This window comes from Hoplias malabaricus, chromosome 13, assembly GCF_029633855.1.
Source record: "Hoplias malabaricus isolate fHopMal1 chromosome 13, fHopMal1.hap1, whole genome shotgun sequence".
In the NCBI taxonomy this organism is placed as follows: domain Eukaryota; kingdom Metazoa; phylum Chordata; class Actinopteri; order Characiformes; family Erythrinidae; genus Hoplias; species Hoplias malabaricus.
In genome coordinates, this window is record NC_089812.1 from 23,257,177 (window position 1) to 23,275,454 (window position 18,278).

Consider the following 18,278-nt stretch of genomic DNA (forward strand, 5'->3'; position numbering starts at 1 on the left):
TTGCATTGCAGGATAAAGGCTAAGAGTCATCGGTGCTGTCTAACAGTAGTAAATTAAGCAGGGAAACGTTCCCAAACACTCCTCCGACTGCAGCGCCACCAGGTGGAGAGTTAGGCAGAAGCCACACATCAGTTCATAGGAACAGACGCGTTTTTGTGCATTAAAGACTTTGATATGAATACTGTTTGCAGGAGATGGTCCGTTCAGAGCTGACGCACCTCCGAGTGGGAGACGGATTCAATTCACAACACCATCTTCGAGCCCTGACTGAAATCCAACCGCTTCACCATCCTGTAAAACACAAAAAAGGCATCAGGACAGAGAAAAGCCTGGAACCAGTGAGATTACTGAAATGTTTCTGCTGCACACACAAATATCACATGACACTGAGGGTGAAGGCAGGACAAGCTTCCACCACCACGACACAATGTTGTCACTGGACTTAACACGCTTGGAGCAGAACACCAACTGCCCAACTCTAATGTTAGATCAACATTGTGCTGAGTGATAGAAGGGTGGGAGGGCAATCCTCCACTAAATACTGATGGCTGTTGCATTACTGGGGTCCAACCTCGTGACTTTCCAATGACAACACTTTGAGAGTCTCAAATATTTAAAGGTTGCTACAGCTGTAACCAGAATCATCAGAATATTTCAGAATCTTTTTTTTTCTTAAATTAACCAAGTATCTGCTGTATAGGTAATTTATTTTGATGCAGGTGTGGCGACATAAATTAAATAAGTAAAACGTACACAAGCCAACAAGCAGTAATTTAAAAATGTGCAAATGAGGATAAGTACAGAACCTATTGTAAATATAAATGATCATTTTTATAAATCAAAAATGCATATTGCACCCAGTTAGAGAGTGTGCTTGTGTGTGTACGCATGTTTGAAAGTGTATGGGAGATGGGAACCCCTGAACAACGAGTGATTGGCGTGCAAGAGGTCAGCCATCATTCTCTCCACCCTCTTCCTCATCCTAGATCTCAGAGGGACGTGAGCCAACAGCCAATCACAGGGCTTTTCTTCAGCATTTCAATTGTAAATATTTCTCTTGCGGTGAGGGCCCTAAATCCTGAAGGAATTCACTCTGAGATCAGCACCATTACCCGTGAGACTCACCCCTTGTCGCAGAGTCCGTTTGCATTGGGCTGGTTCTCTATCGTGTCCCGTGACTGCATCTGAGTGTTGGGAGAGATCAGGGACCTGCTCGGCGTTCTGTCTTGAATGTGAAGCTCACGACAGGACGCCAGCTTTGACTCCAAATTCTGAAACAAATATTCAGAAGATATGCATTTCACACCACAAAAAATGAATAAATAAATAAACCCCACTCCCTCCTTCAGTCTGTCTGCCTTATATAACTCCATGTGTATAAAAGAAAAAAAAGTAGAGGAACTACTCTACTCTACTCTACTACTCTACTCTAGAGAAACCATCAGTGCAAAGAAACCACTGAGAGGACCCATGAGAAACACTGTGAGAAACCAAGACTCAGAAGTAGGGCTGGACAATAATTCAATATAAACTGCAATCTAAAATGATTCAATAAAGATTATATGATTTTTAAACACATTTTCTATATTTCAATATACATTTCTTACAGCGTTTGTCACTGACTGATGGTCATTACAGGGTGCTGTCATCAGTTCAACACTCAATTTAGAATTAATTAAAAAAACATTAATATTGACAAAGCCAATTGATGTCATGTTTCTTGTTTGTTCTTGTATGTTTTTCAGTGGATTTTACACAGTTCATATCAATATCGTATCGACCAAAATTAAGAACTATATTGTGATATAAATTCTGGCCGTATCATCCAGCCCTACTCAGAAGGATCGTCGTGAGAACCCAAGACTCAGAAGGATCACTGTCATAAACCAAGGCATAAAAGTGGATCCCATCCTTCTTTGTTCAACACCCAGGAGAGAAGAAAAGAAAACAATGCTTCCAAATACTAAACAGAGACAAGACAACCAACTTAAACATGAACCTGACTATCTCAACTATTCACGCCACGGCATAAATCAGCAGTGTGCTCAGAGTTAATTCTCTGAGTAAGATGAAGCAGAAACCCCTGAGAAACCACAGCAGAAACGAGGCCACACACACACACACACACACACACACACACACACAATCGCACTCACTGGAATAATGGGATATGTTTTCTGACATTGGGGCTTATTTTTGAGTAAATAATCTCTTACTGCATGCGACATGGTGGCGCAGCAGATAGTGTCTGGGTGACTGTCTCTGTGGAGTGTGGTGTGTTCTCCCTGTGTCCGCGTGGGTTTCCTCCAGGTGCTCAGATTTCCTCCCACAGTCAAAAAACACACGTTGGTAGGTGGATTGGCGACTCAAAAGTGTCCCTAGGTGTGTGTGTGTGAATGAATGTGTGTCACCCTATGATGGACTGGCACCCCCTCCAGAGTGTGTTCCTGCCTTACGCCCAGTGATTCCAGGTAGGCTCCGGACCCACCATGACCCTGAACTGGATAAGCGCTTACAGACAATGAGTGAATGAATTCTTACTGCTCAGATAAACAGCTGTTTAAATGTAATTTTCTGAGGTGTATAAGACTTTTGCATCTGATGTGGTTGTGTTTGTCTCAGGCTCAGAAGAAGGACTCCCAGAGAGAACTAGAGGACACCCGCAATGCCCACAAGGAGGCGCTCTCCAATGCTAGAGAAACTGACCGGAGGGCCAAGGTCTTGGAGGCTGTCATCATTCACTTACTGGAGGTAGAATACTTTAAACTGGACTCAGTACATATCACAGTCCATTCTCTCAGCTCCACTGACCACACAGGAGCACTTTGTAGTTCTGCAATTACAGACTGTATTCTACCTGTTGCTCTGCATACCCTGTACTTCAATGGTCAGGACCCCCACAGAGCAAGTATAATGTGAGTGGTGGGTCCTTCCCAGTGCTGCAGTGACACTGACATGGTGGTGGTGTGTGTGTGTGTGTGTGTGTGTGAATTTTCAGTGCACTCAAATAATCCCACGGTGCACTGTAGTAAGTAGAGTACAACTGATGTACCCGAGCTGAGATTGGATACCCATAATACACTGCGTGTCATACAAATCATGCAGTAGAAAAGCCCCATAATAATGCATTTTATAGTGAGTAATGTGGGGAATAGTGAGTAGGGAGTCTTGAGTTATAGACGAACACTATGATCTCTCTAAGATTTGCAGCCGTACTTAGTTTATTCCCATTTATTCTCGCCTCTAGGCACTGAATAAAATCCCTTATTGTAAGATAGTTATCGAGACAGATGTGGCAGGTATCGACATAACATTATAAAAACCACAAAGCGAGAAAGACATTTGAATGCATTTATTTATTAAAACTAGACGAGCACTTGTGGGACCTCTGTTCTTTCTTTTTTTGATGTAACACCTCCCTGTCCAACAGAGTTCAGCCAAGCCTCCAACTCTCCTCTCCTCTAAGCCTCGTCTCTCAGCCTTTTCAGGTGTCTACAGAAGGAAAGAGCAACTCCCTTCTTCTGTTTCTCTTTCCTGAGCTCCTCTACTTCTTTCCTCTGCCCCTCCACCACCTTCCTTGCATCCTGCAGCTCCTCTTCCATCTGGTGTACCTTCCTCTCCATCTTCTCTCGCTCCACCCTCATGGCTTCATTGAGGCTCTTCGCTGTCTTGAGCATCTGAGCCAAGGATTCTCTGTGTTTGACCCAGAATTTCTCAAGAACGGACTTCTCCCTCTCCACTTCGGCTCGCTTCTGCCTCTCCGTCTCCAGATCCAGCTCCAGCATGGCCCTCTCTTTCTGCCTCGCTTCCTGCAGGTCCTTTATCTGTTTTTCCCATCCCTCCTTCTCCTTCTTCCACTCTGCCTCAAGGCGTGCTTGGGCCTCTCTCTCTCTCTGCAGTTCTCTGAGCAGAGTCTTTCTGGACTTCACTGGTCTCGACAACTGGAGACAACCGAATAACGTCTGCATCAGCTTCATCCTGTGGCCTGACCCTCCAAACACAACAGTCAAAGCAACACTAGTGTCAGAACACCAGGACATTGCCCTTTATCCCCTACAGTGACATCACAGAGAGTGACATCACACCTGGCAGATGCCATGGGAACAATGTTAATTTTAGCAGTTGATCTTGATTTAGTTTTCGTCCTAGTCTTTTGATTAAAATGTGTAGTAGTTTTAGTCTAGTTTTATTCAATAAAAACTACAAATATTTTAGTCTAATATTAAATAAATATTTATAAAATAGCCTAATTTTAGTCATGTTGTTTTAAAGGACAGAGTGTAGAATATTAGATTGTCGTCTGCTTAATGAGTCAGGTGTTGTACACTGAGCTGTTAAAATGGATGCAGGAAACAGGAATAATATCCCAGACTTTAGTCACTCTCATTCATCCATCTAAAACAATCCTGTGATTTATTTTAATTTAATTCCAGGATGAATATGTGCTCGGTTTGTTTGATGTGTTTCTTTACCCACTTTTCATCAAGTCCAACAGAGCACAGGGTTTCACTCACTATCTCAGTTCACTGCTCAGGTTGAGCCCGCGTATATTGAAGCAAATCAGTCTCATCCGACTTTGAAATATTACCTCCTTTGAATTTGTAGCACTGAATTTATTTGCACGGAAATTATGCATCTGAGTATAAATGCTCTTGAATTGAACTTGTGATTTTTCAAGAACACGTTTTCACTGTTATTATTCAAGGTTAATAAACTCAGATAAAAGAATTCAAAGGATGAGCAATCAATTCATTAGGATTTTCTCTTTCACCTTAAATGCTGCACTAGTTGCATTCTGTCGCCGCTAGATGGCGAAATACGAACACAACTTCCATACCGTGGAAAAACTACACGTTTAGCTTCCTTCCGCGGATATTATCTCTTTATTTTCAAAGTGTCTCAAAAATCTGAAAGGCTCACTAAAGACACAATATAACAGACTATTAATATCCTGAAGATGAAGAAGTTTTACTGTGGAATTTTTGTCATGGCCCTGTGAATATAGAAAGTGTAATTGACGCTGACGACGAGCGTGCCCTCCTCCTCCTGCGGACCCCAGTTGGGCCCCCGTTGATCCGTCTTGGTGTGGAACAGAGGAGCCCCTAGAAATGCGCCCTCTGGGAAAAAGGTAGGAGGAACCCGCGGAGGGACTCCTCACTCGCCTCTGAGGCCGGCCTCTCGGTCTGGGGCCAGGCTTCTCTGGATGCCGTTCATGGAAGTCCTCCTTAAGGCCAGGATCCAACACATCTCCGGCGGGTAACCAACTACACTCCTCCGGTCCATAGCCCTCCCAATCTACTAGATATTGGAGATTACCTCTCCTCTTCCTGGAATCCAGCAACCGTCGGACGGCATACACAGGAGACCCCCCCAAGACCAGCTGGAGGTGGAGGCACGCTGTCAGGCATAGACTCGTCTAACAGACCGGGGTTCACTGGCTTTAAGAAGGAGACATGAAATGTATTAGATACATGATACTGAACAGGTAAGTGAAGTTTATAGGTCACTTCATTGACTCTCCGAATTATTTTACAAGGATCAATAAACTTGGGCAACAACTTACTCCCCTCTGAAGATCTGAAATCCCTAGTAGAGAGCCACACTCGGTCCCCTGGGAGATACACGGGTGTCTTGCCTCGACGGTTGTCTGCCTGTCTCTTATGACGGCGTATAACCTCCTCGATTCGCTGATGAGTTTGCTCCCACACCCGTTCACTACGCTGCATCCAATCATCCACTGCAGGTACCTCAGAGGGAGAAGCTGTCCAAGGCATAAGCGGGGGTTGGAAGCCTAAAATACACTCAAAAGGAGTTAAACCAGTAACCGAGCTCGTTAGAGAGTTCTGAGCAATCTCCACCCATGGCAAGAACTGGGACCAGTCAGCCTGATTCTCAAAACAATATATTCTTAGAAATTTTCCCAATTCTTGGTTCATACGCTCACACTGACCATTAGACTGGGGGTGATACCCCGACGTGAGGCTAACATTCACTCCAAGCATCTCAAAAAAGGCTGACCATACTCGAGAGGTAAACTGGGGTCCTCTATCTGACACTACATCTTCAGGGATACCATAGAGACGGAAGACCTGGTTAAACAATGTCTCAGCGGTTTGGAAAGCTGTAGGGAGGTTAGGAAAAGGGATGAACCTGACTGCTCGTGAAAACCTGTCTATTATTGTAAGTATAACTGTGTGGCCTTGTGACAAGGGCAAATCAGTGATGTAATCTACAGCAATGTGTGACCAGGGGCGAGATGGGACTGGTAAGGGCATAAGCTTGCCTGCAGGGAGGGTTCTAGGTATTTTACACAGAGCACTTAGAGCAAGAAGAAACAAAGCGATGCACATCAGAAGACATGTTCTCCCACCAATATCTACCCTTGATTAACTGCATGGTGTGAGTCTCCCCTGGATGGCCAGAAGTGAGGGCTGAGTGGGCCCAAGTAATGAGCTTGTCTCTACACTGCTTAGGTACAAATTTTTTCCCCCCTAGGACATTGAGGAGGAATACTACTCTGGGAAAGTGCCTGATCTATCTCCTCATCTATCTCCCATCGAACAGGGGAAACCGAAACCGACGGTGGTAACACCCGTTGGGGAGTAGTGGCCGACTCAGAAGGCATGTATATTCAAGATAGGGCGTCAGCCTTAATATTACGGGTGCCGGGGAGATAGGATATGGAGAAATTAAAACGAGAGAAAATAGAGACTAACGAGCCTGACAAGGATTCAGTCTTTTAGCAGATTTCAAATATTCTAGATTTTTGTGGTCTGTGAGCACCACAAAAGGGTGCCAATGGCGCCACTCCTCTAAAGCTAATTTAATGGCTAGGAGCTCTGTCACCAATACCATAATTACGTTCAGCGGAAGACATTTTGTGCAAATAAAAGGCTATGGGATGCAATCTCTTAGGTTCACCAACCCTTTGTGATTAAAATGGCTCCAACTCACACTTCTGAGGCATCTACCTCAACAACAAAGGGCTGAGAGGGGTCCGGATGTTTTAAAAATGGGGGAGGTAGTAAACATCTCCTTTAAACTCTCAAATGCCCCCTGAGCCTCCGTATTCCAGATCAACCCTTTAGGATTACCCTTTAGCAAATTAGTCAAGGGTGAGGCCTTGCTGCTAAAATTTCCTATAAAACGGTGATAGAAATTTGCAAACCTTAGGAACCTCTGTAGATCCTTGATGGACGTTGGAGTCGGCCAGTTCAAAATAGCATCAATTTTATGATCATCCATTACAATCCCCTCGGAGCTGATGATGTAACCTAAGAATGATACAGAAGAACGATGAAATTCACACTTCTCTCCCTTCGCATACAACTGATGTTCCAGGAGACGGGTAAGCACATTTCTCACATGTTGAACATGTCTCTCCCTATTCGGGGAGTAAATTAGTATATCATTGATATACGCAATAACATACACCAAGCATCTCCCTTAAAACATCATTCAAAAAAGCCTGAAACACTGCTGGTGAATTTTTTTAACCCAAAAGGCATTACAGTGTATTCGTAGTGCCCCCTAGTGGTAATAAAGGCCGTCTCCAACTCATCACTTTCACGAATTCGGATTAAGTTGTAGGCACTACGGAGATCTAATTTAGAAAATATAGTAGCACCGCGAAGCTGTTCCAAGGCAACCGGGACTAGAGGCAAAGGATAAGAATAGGTTCTTGATATCTGATTAAGCCCACGGTAGTCTATACAAGGTCGAAACCCCTCCGTCCCTCTTTTTTAAAAAGAAAAACCCTGCTGCAAGAGGAGAGGTAGAAGGCCGTATAAAACCCTGTTCTAAAGCCTCCTTGATATACTCCTCCATAGCTCTCTCCTCACCCTGAGTTAAGGGATATACCCGGGACTTGGGTAGAATAGCGCCCTCTATCAGGTCTATAGCACAGTCATATTCTCAGTGAGGAGGAAGCTAGGTGGCCTTAGTTTTACTGAACACTTCCATAAGATCATTGTATTCTGAGGGAAGATGGTGGTGGACTGAACTTTAACTGAGGGGAATTTAAGACAGTGGTAATGACAATATGTTGACCAGGAAATAATTTCCCTCTCTGCCCAGGAGATAACAGGATTGTGTCTCTGAAGCCAGGGTTTTCCCAAGATTTTCATAATCAGTTGAGTTAATGACAAAAAAAACCACGTTCTCTCTCTGTGGAGAGCACTAACAGAAACAGAAATGGGTCTGGTGATTAGAGAGACAACTCCTTCTCCCACTGGATCCCCATCCACGGCCGACAGTCTCATTGGTGTATCAAGATGTTCGACAGGGATCTGGAGCTGCTCCACCAGCCTGGAATGAATAAAATTTCCCTCCGCTCAGGAATCTATTAAGGCTGAAAACACAGCAAGAGACGTAGAGCAGTCAAACATCACAGGGAGGAAAAAGGACTTGGATACCAACCCCAACGTGGGTATACTCACCACATTATTCCACGCGCTTTCCTGGGGTCGGTGCCATGGTTCTACGAGGGCAACTCCTACACTCCCGTATCACATATCCTGTAGCCCGAATCCCACAGTACAGGCACAGACCTCGCTGCAGACGATGGAGCCTCTCCTCTGGAGACAGGCGAAACCCATCCCATTGCATAGGTTGGGGTGGCTCTGGATCTGGGTGAGAGTCCTCAGCGCGATCCCGATGCACAGGGATGATCCGACGTGGAGAGCTGACGGCTGAATTAGACGTAGGGAGTCTCCGTGAACCTCTACCACGTCTCAATTGATCGAGCCGAATAGTCAGAAAAATGATCTCGTCTAATGACAAGCCATCATCCTTACAAGCCATCACAGTCAGAATGTCAGAATTTAATCCATTTCAGAAGGCTATGATCAAGGCAGGGTTGTTCCAACCACTACCGGCTGCAAGAGTCCGAAATCTTAGCGCATACTCCAACACGGATTGAGTACCCTGTTTAAGTTGTAACAGTAGTTCCCCTAAAGACCGTCCCTCATGCGGATGATCAAACACAGTTTTGAATTCCTGGATAAATTTCTCATACGTGTAAGACTGAACGGTGATCCAAACGGCCGTAGCCCAATCTAACACCTTGCCTGTTAACCGAGAAATCAAAAATGAAATGCACTGTTGATCCGAGCTAGGAGGAGAATTGGCAAAAAAAAGAGAACACTGTAACAAAAAACCCTTGCATTGACTAGGGGAACCGTTAAACATCTCTGGTTTACTGACCAAGAAAGGACTTTGCTCAATTGTTACAGGGGAAAAAGGGGGATGAGCAGGAAAGCTCGTAGGATTCTGTTGTTGAAACTGAGAAACAAGTTGTCCCATATTATTTGTCAAAGCCGTTAGTTGTTCCTGCTGCACACGCTGATGTTGAGTAAGAGTGTCAAGGGACTTACTTAGCGAATCCAGAAGTTGGTGGTGTTGTCCCAGTAATTGTCCCTGGGTACTAAATGTGGTATGAATCCCGTTGGTATCCGCCGTCTACATAATTGAGCGAAGTATTACTGTAACGACACTGGAATGGAGCAGACGCTTGCAGACGAAGACGGGATTTATTCACACAGAGAAGAACATACACAAGGCAGAACCTAACACAAGATAACTGATGACACGAACACACAGTCACAGTAACAGAAGCCAGAAGACAACGGAAAACACAAACACGAAAGAAGCACGGTAATCGAAGTCCAAAAATAGCAGCTCAGTATAGCAACGCAACCAAAGGCAATACTTCACAATGAGCATAAAACAGTCTGTCCTAATATACCCTCATGCTGAGATATCCAGGTGACACAGATTAGAACTCAGGGGATGATGAACAAGGAAGCCCTCCCTGATTGGCTGACTGTGGGCATGTGACAGGAACTTGGGACACAGTGGGATCCTGGGAATTGAAGTCCAACATGTCCTGAGGGTTCATAGAGAGGTAGGGAGACTCGTTAGGTATGACAGCTGCAGTAAAAAGGATACCATTTTCTGCCAGAAACTTTTACACACATTACTCCAATACACTACCAATAGCTACACATTTATTCAGGTGTTCACTCTCCATTCTCTCCCACTGTTTGGAAACTGTGTTCATTGTCTGTATCTCTGTACTGTTCTGTAACCTTTGCCCATGCGCTTGCACATTAAATTCTCTCATCCTCATTTCATAGCAGTTAACAACACAGAAACAAACATTTCAGTTGGCGCTCCCCAATAACATATCCATGTTTTCTGCTCAGAAGAGATGCTATGTCTTTATATTTCAGTCCAAGATCAAAGTAAAATTCAACGAGCTGCTCCATAGTTCACCTGACACGCACAGCGTGGGAACGCAAAATCAATAGTGTTTTTTTATTTTCCCCCCAGTCCCTTTATGGGCTCCGTAGAATTTGAGCTACTTCTCCATCACAGGCTTAACCAGGTAATAACAGCCACGGTAAACCCATGTGTGTTTGTTTGTGAAGGAGCTGTCTGCGGCTGAAAGAGCTCGGAAACAGGCTGAAACTGAGAGGGATGAGCTGGCGGAGGAACTGGCCAACAGCCCCGGGAAGTGAGACACTATTGAACTCTTTCATTAAAGCTAGTTAATAGCTTTTAATAATTAATCTGTGTCAGTGATTTTTACACCAGCAGCACAGTCTTCATATGAACGCCCACCACCCGATACACTGTGGGGTTGAATTGAGTTGGGGTGAATTTTGATGGGCTGAGTTAGGCTGGGCTGGGTTGAGTTGAGCTGAATTTAGTTGAGTTGGATTTGTTTGAGTGGAAATTAGTTGGGTTGAGTTTGGTAGAGTAGGGTAGGATGGAGATTGGTTGGGTTGAGTCGAGTTGGGTAGGGCTTAGTTGTGTAGGTTTCAGTTGAGCTGAGTTGTGTTGGGTGGGGTGGAGTTGAGTTGGGCTAAGCTGAGTTGGGTAGGACTGGGTTGGTTTGAGGTCAGGTGAGTTGAACTGGGCTGAGTTGAGTTATGTTGAGTAGGGTTGGGTAGAGTAGGGATGAGTTGTGTTGGGTAAGGCTCAGTAGGGCTGAGTTGAGTTGGGTAGGTCTGAGTTGAACTGGTTAAGGCTGAGTAGGGATGAGTTGATTAAGGTTGAGTTGGGTTGGCTGATTTGAGTTGGTTAAGGCTGAGTTGATTTGGGTTGGGCTGAGTTGAGTTGAGTAGGGTTGAGCTGGTTAAGGCTGAGTTGGGTTGGATTGAGCTGTACTCTAAGGCTGACGCTGTATTTTTTTGCTGTCACCGTCAGGTCTTTGTCGTCAGAGGAGAAGCGAAGCCTGGAGGCGAGGATCTCTCACCTGGAGGAAGAGCTGGAGGAGGAGCAGAGCAACATCGAGTCACTCAACGAGAGGCTGAGGAGGAGTGTGCAGCAGGTACAGCACACCTTCCAGTTCAGGGAAATGTTTACAGCAATGGCTTAGAGACACTCTATTCAAACTGGAAACAGTGACCTGTAACTCAGAGAAAATCTCCCTTTGGATCAAAAAAATCATTCATTAATTAAATTTACTTTTTTATTTGTTTATCCACAACTTTTCCCAAATTTTCACTCAGTTATCAGTCGTCGCCTGTTTATAACTATATATAGCTAGCACTGTGAGAGCAGAGATGGGGCGTGATCCTATATATTTGTTGTGTTTAAGTGGGAACAGCTGCCCATGAGTGTTCTCAAAAAGAGCCACTGCTGTAACTATAGAAAGGTCCAGTGAAAGAACTGCCCCGGTCCCTCACTGCTGCTGTGTTGTCCAGGTGGACCAGCAGAGTGGAGAGCTGCAGGCTGAATGAAGTGCTGCTCAGCGCAGCGAGACACTCCGACAGCAGCTGGAGAAACAGAACAAGGAGCTGAAAACCAAGCTGCAGGAGGCAGATAGACAGGCCAAGTCCAAATTAAAGACCTCCATCGCTACCCTGGAGGCCAAAGTACACCAGCTGGAGGAGCAGCTGGAGCACGAGAGAAAGTGAGAGACTGGACACTGCTGTGGATCTCCTGGATCACCTCTGTCCAATTTAATGCACAGCTATAGTATACCAATGTGTTTCTTTTATATTAATCTATTTTCTTTATCAATTATTTAATAATTTTAGAGAATACATTAAATCAAACAGAAAGTATATAAAGTGAAAAGGGTTACAAAACTTTTCCACCCACCCCCCCTCCCTCTGTGGCACCCACCCCCAGTGGCTAGTTAGTGGCAGTAGTACAGTGTGCTATTACGATCGCAGTATGAACTGTTTGGGATGTGTGTGTGTGTGTGTGTGTCAGGGAGAGACAAGCAGCTGCCAAAATCCTGCGCCAGAAAGACAAGAAGCTGAAGGATCTGACCATCCAGATGGAGGACGAGCACAAGCAGGCAGAGCAATACAAAGACCAGGTAAAACACTCACCACGCTCTCACTCACCTAGTCACTCACACACTCACCCAGTCACTCACACACACACCGAGTTAGAACAGAGCTGGATATATCGACTGTGTGTTATCATTCTTTTGATTAAAAATAAATCACTTGTGACCTCTCCCATGCTCTCCCAGAAACATTAACAGCGCCCCCAACAGGACAGAAGACCTTGTGCATAATTTCTACAGTGATAGGACACATGGAGCACACAGAGAGCTCTGATTCTGCTCTGACTTATTTCACTCAGCGCAGCCTGAACATGCACACGCTGTGGACATCAGCAGAGCTACGCCAGGAGAAAAAGCTAACAGTGCCTATTTGTTTGCACCTGCCACTGTTATGGCCACTAGGGGGCTCGCTGAAAGAGTCTTGGTCCTGCTGCTTATTGTGATGTATCATGTCTATAATTTAACCCTTTTCTGACACACAGTGGTCTATGTGTTCTGGTTCTGTGCTAATTTTCCATGAAGCTCTGTGTGACGGTCATTGCTCTGCGTTGCAGGCGGAGAAGGCCAACGCTTGAGTGAAGCAGTTGAAGCGAGCTGTGGAGGAGAGTGAGGAAGAGTCTCAGCGAGCCTCGGCTGCCCGCAGGAAGCTGCAGAGGGAACTGGAGGAGGTGTCGGAGGCTAACGATGCCCTGATCAGAGAGGTGTCCTCCCTCAAGAGCAAACTCAGGTTGTTCTGCAGTGAGCCCTTTCTGTGATGTATGTAATGCATGCTTTCACTCTACTAACCCGTTATACCCCATAAATCCCCATTATCTTCATTAAACCCACAAAACACCCTACTAACACCACAATTATATAACCCAGTAACTGGATAAATATACTGCCTGCTTTTTCCATCACCTGATGTCCTGTAGTGAGTGGAGCACTTCTGAAAACATCCCATTTACACAGTCAGCTTCTCCCCAAACCCAAATGTAGCTGACTGTTCTCCTTTTTTAGTTTAACACTGGAGCTATGAGGCTAATGTTGCTAACCCATACTCCACCAGTGAACTGTGTTTAGAGTTACAAGCCTCCCATTCTTTTCTCAAATATTGACTTATGCCTTCTAAAGCAGATCTGGGTTTAATTCTGAGCCTCATAGATCCAGAATTAAAAGCAAAGAAGTGAAGTTAACACTAAAGAAGTAGCTGCAGACTCCATGAATAAAAAGAAAATGTGATGTTTCCCCAGACATTTCCTCTAAGAATGTGAATCCTAACCGTATCGATGCAACGTTCAGCATCTTTAGCCTGTTCCCCGGAGAGCAGGACGATCTGCAGTGATCACCATGATCACAGACATGATCACATTCATCTCCTGATGTTGTGAAAAACACTGGTCAGTTTTTGTTCTGTGTCCCGTTTCTGGTCCCTGTTCACACCCTCCTCCAGTCTCACTGCTGATCTTCCTTCAGGAAAAGCTTGGGACCCGCTGCAGTTTCTTTGTTTCTAGCTCAAATGTTAACAATCCCCAAAATTCCTCTTCAAACAAAAGTCACTGAAAATTCCTCTAAGGGCTCTGTGCGTTTCTCTGCTCTTCTGCTGCTTTTACTCTGAATATTAAACACAGGGATTTTCTGAATCTGTTTTGAAGAATGTTTCTGGGTGGCTGTGATGTAATTCTGATGTTATTAAGTTAGGACTATGGCACAACAATGGGCACCTAAAATTGCATCGAGAATATTATAAATGTATAATACACTAAGATACACACTCTAGAAAACGCTGTTTGTCTTTGTTATTGCTTAATGAAGTAACGAGCAGATAAAACCTTACAACACTAAACCGCACCCCCAATAGTAGTACTCTATATCTGCAGTTTCAGGAAAATGTTACTAGGACCCTGTGTCTCCTCGGCACTGCCCTCTAGTGGGTGTCAATATGGATGACGAATATTCACTTCTCTCTACTTATTTTTTAAAGGCATATTTCACCCAAATACAACTTTTTTTCTTTAAGTTCAGCTTAATCAGATCTAAATCTGGTTAGACTTTGAGGCCTAAAACATATTTGATATAAACAATAACAACCAACCAGATGTTTTAAATCGGTCCACCCACACACATGCAAACACTGACCAACGGTCATTCATCTGTTCCATATCCTGTTCTGAAGTTACACCCTCCAGCTCAACACTGAAGTGTCATCAATAGTTTTGACAACAGAATGCATTATCCCAGCTAACACACCCAAATGGGGTCTGTATGTGTAGCTCAGTTAAAGGGGATATCAATGATTGTTGAAAAACAATGATTTTTTTTGGTTTGTTTATTCATTTGTAACTCGTGTTGTTTAGTTTTGTAGCACTGCTGGTAATGCAACTAGTCGTCTAGTGTTAGCCTCCAACCTCAGGACAACGGAGGTGGGGCTAACAGGGGCGCACCTCTGAGGGATCTGATGGGTGCGCCCGTGAAACCCCCTAAACCCTCTACAGCTCCAGCACGTGCCCGGCGAGCGGCACGGTCCCTTGCCTCCGTGGACATCGTCGCAAGGTCCCCTTCCTCCATGGACGTCGTCGCAGGGTCCCCTGCCTTCGTGGACATCGTCGCAAGGTCCCCTTCCTCCATGGACGTCGTCGCAGGGTCCCCTGCCTTCGTGGACATCGTCACAGGTCCCCCTGTCTCTGTGGACATCGCCGCAGGGTCCCCTGCCTCCGTGGACATCGTCGCAGGGTCCCCTGCCTCCGTGGACGTCATTGCAGGGCTCCCTGTCTCCGTGGACGTTGCTGCAGGGCCTCCTGTCTCCGTGATGGCGGCACCCGCCGCTCCTGTCTCCATGATGGCGGCACCCGCCGCTATTGTCTCCGTGATGGTGGCACCCGCCGCTCCTGTCTCCGTGATGGCGGCTCCCTCAGCCACTCCTGCCTCCGTGATGGCGGCTCCCTCATCCGCTCCTGTCCCCGTGATGGCGGCGCCCGTCGCTCCTGTCCCCATGAAGGCGGCTCCCTCAGCCGCTCCTGTCCCCGTGAAGGAGTCTCCCTCAGCCGCTCCTGTCCCCGTGAAGGAGACTCCCTCAGCCGCTCCTGTCCCCGTGAAGGTGGCACCTCCAGCCGCTCCTGTCCCCGTAATGGCGGCGCCCGCCGCTCCTGTCCCCGTGAAGGCGGCTCCCCCAGCCGCTCCTGTCCCCGTGAAGGCGGCTCCCTCAGCCGCTCCTGTCTCCGTGAAGGCGGCTCCCTCAGCCGCTCCTGTCCCCGTGAAGGCGGCTCCCTCAGCCGCTCCTGTCCCCGTGAAGGCGGCTCCCTCAGCCGCTCCTGTCCATTTACATTTATATTTATGCATTTGGCAGACGCTTTTATCCAAAGCGACTTACAAAAGAGGATCTAACATTCGAACTACAGCACAAATTATACAAAATACCTTACATTAAGTGCAATATGCCAGGAAGTAATAAGTGCATTAAAGAAAGACATTCAGTGCAAAAGATACTCTCGGAAGAGCTGGGTTTTCAATGATTTCTTGAATGAAGAGAGGGTCCCAGTGACTGTGGCCCCGGTCGCCTCTGCTCCCGTGACTATGGCTTCGGCCGTCTCTGCACCCGTGACTATGGCTTCGGCCATTTCGGCACCCGTGACTGTGGCCCCGGCCGCTCCTGGTCATGTCCGAGGGACGGCCCCAAGGACTTCGGGGCCGATCCCCAGAACTGTGCCCAGGCTGGTTCCTCAGACTCCTCCACAGACTATTGCCAGTCCTGGGCACCCCCCAGTTATTTTGGTTCCCCTGTCTGTCCCTGTCCTGGTCCCTGTCTCTGTCCTCGTCCCAGTACCTATGTCTGCCTTTGTTTCTGTCCCAGTCCCTGTCACTGTGTTTGTGTCTGTTCCCATTAATAGTTGCGCGCTCAGGGGGGGCATCTGTCATGCCCTCGTCCTGTCAGTTCTGTTGTCCCCGCCATGTGCTTCATCTGCACATGGCTTTGTCTGTTATTATCCTTGTCTCCGCCCTTGTTCCGCCTTTGTTCCGCCTCCTCGTCTGTGTCATTTGTTAACCTGCCCCCTCGTTATCTGTCCAGGTGCATCTTGTCTGTGTCTAGTATTTAAGCCCCCTTGTCTCACGTCCTGTTTGTCGAACATTTCTCCATTGTTATATGTCAAGTCGGTCATGTTATCTGTCTGTCTCCGAAGTTTCCCCCGTCGTCGTTTCATTTCCTTGGTTGTTGTTTCGCTTTGTTGTCTGTCTGTCCCGTTTGCCCTGTTTATTTCCTAGTGTCCAGTTTAGCCTATTTTCCTTCTGTTACGAGTCTCTTTGTTTTGTTATTTTCCTTAATTAAAGTTTACTGTGTTTTAGCGAGTGCGTCCGCCCTCAGTCAGTCCGCTTCGTGATCCTGACAATGACGTCAAATTGGGGACAAATGTTCTGAGGATATTAAAAAAATAAATATGTTTTTAAAAAAGCAAAATCCATTACCAAGAAATCAATGTGTAAACGACGACTTCTAGTGGCAGTAAAGGGTCTGGGGGTCCAAAAGAGGTGCCCTCTCCTCTGTGTCTGTGAAGATCATGGTGTGCCCTTTTTGTGTCTATGTGGGTTTCCTCCAGAGAATGAATGAAACTATTAAACAATCCTCTCTTTTCCTCAGTAGCACACAAATCTCTCTGTTTCTCTCGTTGTAGTCTGACTTGAGGGCAGGATCTAGTCAACCATTGGCTGCTGAAGATGTGACATGGCCTGCCAGTAGCAGCTTCATTGTGCCTGGAACATTAAAACTCTTTGTTAAAGCAGCATGGTCACACAGATGATCTGTATCTGTATAGAGGTGTCTGGATATTGTTCTGTGGGCAGTAACTACCTACTGCTTTGAGTCATCAATTATCTGTTCAGCAGCCAATGACAGGCTAGATCCTGCCCTCAATTCAATTCAGAGCCAAATCTCAAAACTTTGGGATCATTCCTTGGTTCTATATCATTGTTTGGTTTTCAGAACATTTGGAGCTGATGATGCAAAAGTTTTCCTCCAGAAATGATATCAGTTCAGACGTTGTCTGAAGTGTTCTTCTGTAGATTTACTTTGGAGCTACAACACTGTGGAAATTGGTTCTTAAAGTAGCATTTTACCTTAAAATGACAGCTTCAAAATCATTGTGATGCTCCACTGAGCTGTAACAGGGAGAACAGAGCCTCTGTTGTTGCTACTCAGGGCTCAGCGCTGGAGAAACAGCATTAGATAAGGTTTGGAGGAGGGTTAAATAGCTGTTTTTATGAAAAACTCTTGTTGGACTAAGCCTCCACAGATGTCTACATAGGTGCATGTCAGTTGTTGTAAAGCCTCATGTAGGAGTCATGTAGCTTTACGAACATCTACAGTAAAGTGTTAGCACAAGAGAAAAACCTCTTTGAAATCAAATGTTAGCTGTAAATTCTTAAAACAAAGGAGGCAACGGAGTCATTACCGTGTCAGTAATGAAGTCCAGGCCAGCCACAAAGACAACAAAATAACACACACATATATATAATACACACTCCCCTGCAAAAAAAAACCCAGGCCGTTCCCAGAATGGCAAAACATTAAAGAGATAGTTGAAGATACTGGTGAATAATCAATAAATGAGTGTAGAGTCCAAACGCAGTTGATCAGCTAAGAAGAGCTTGGAGACAGAATTTTGCTGCATTAGTTTAGAACAAAAGCTGTGAAGCTCCTGTTGCTAACAAATACAGGAAGTCAATAGTCACCCAAATAGCCCTACCCTGTGCCCAAAATGGATCTATATTCACCATTCCCTATATTACTCATTATATAGTGCACTATTATAGGGAACTGAATGATTTCAAACACTACCTCATGTGGGTTTTCACCAAACAACGCAGTGGATTATGGGTAATCTGATATGTTACTGTACATGGGTTTTGCAGTACTCTTTGCACTGCATTGTGGGATTGTTTGAGTGCACTGAAAATTGTCCACTATGTTTAGGGCTCAGTTTCGGACACAGCACTAGAC

At 45.6% G+C, this 18,278-nt stretch overlaps 1 pseudogene; it reads left to right on the forward strand.

The window, feature by feature from the left end:
* Positions 1-1,470: 1,470 nt before the first annotated feature.
* On the forward strand, positions 1,471-17,079 carry LOC136664464 (myosin heavy chain, embryonic smooth muscle isoform-like; annotated as a pseudogene).
* Positions 17,080-18,278: the final 1,199 nt, after the last annotated feature.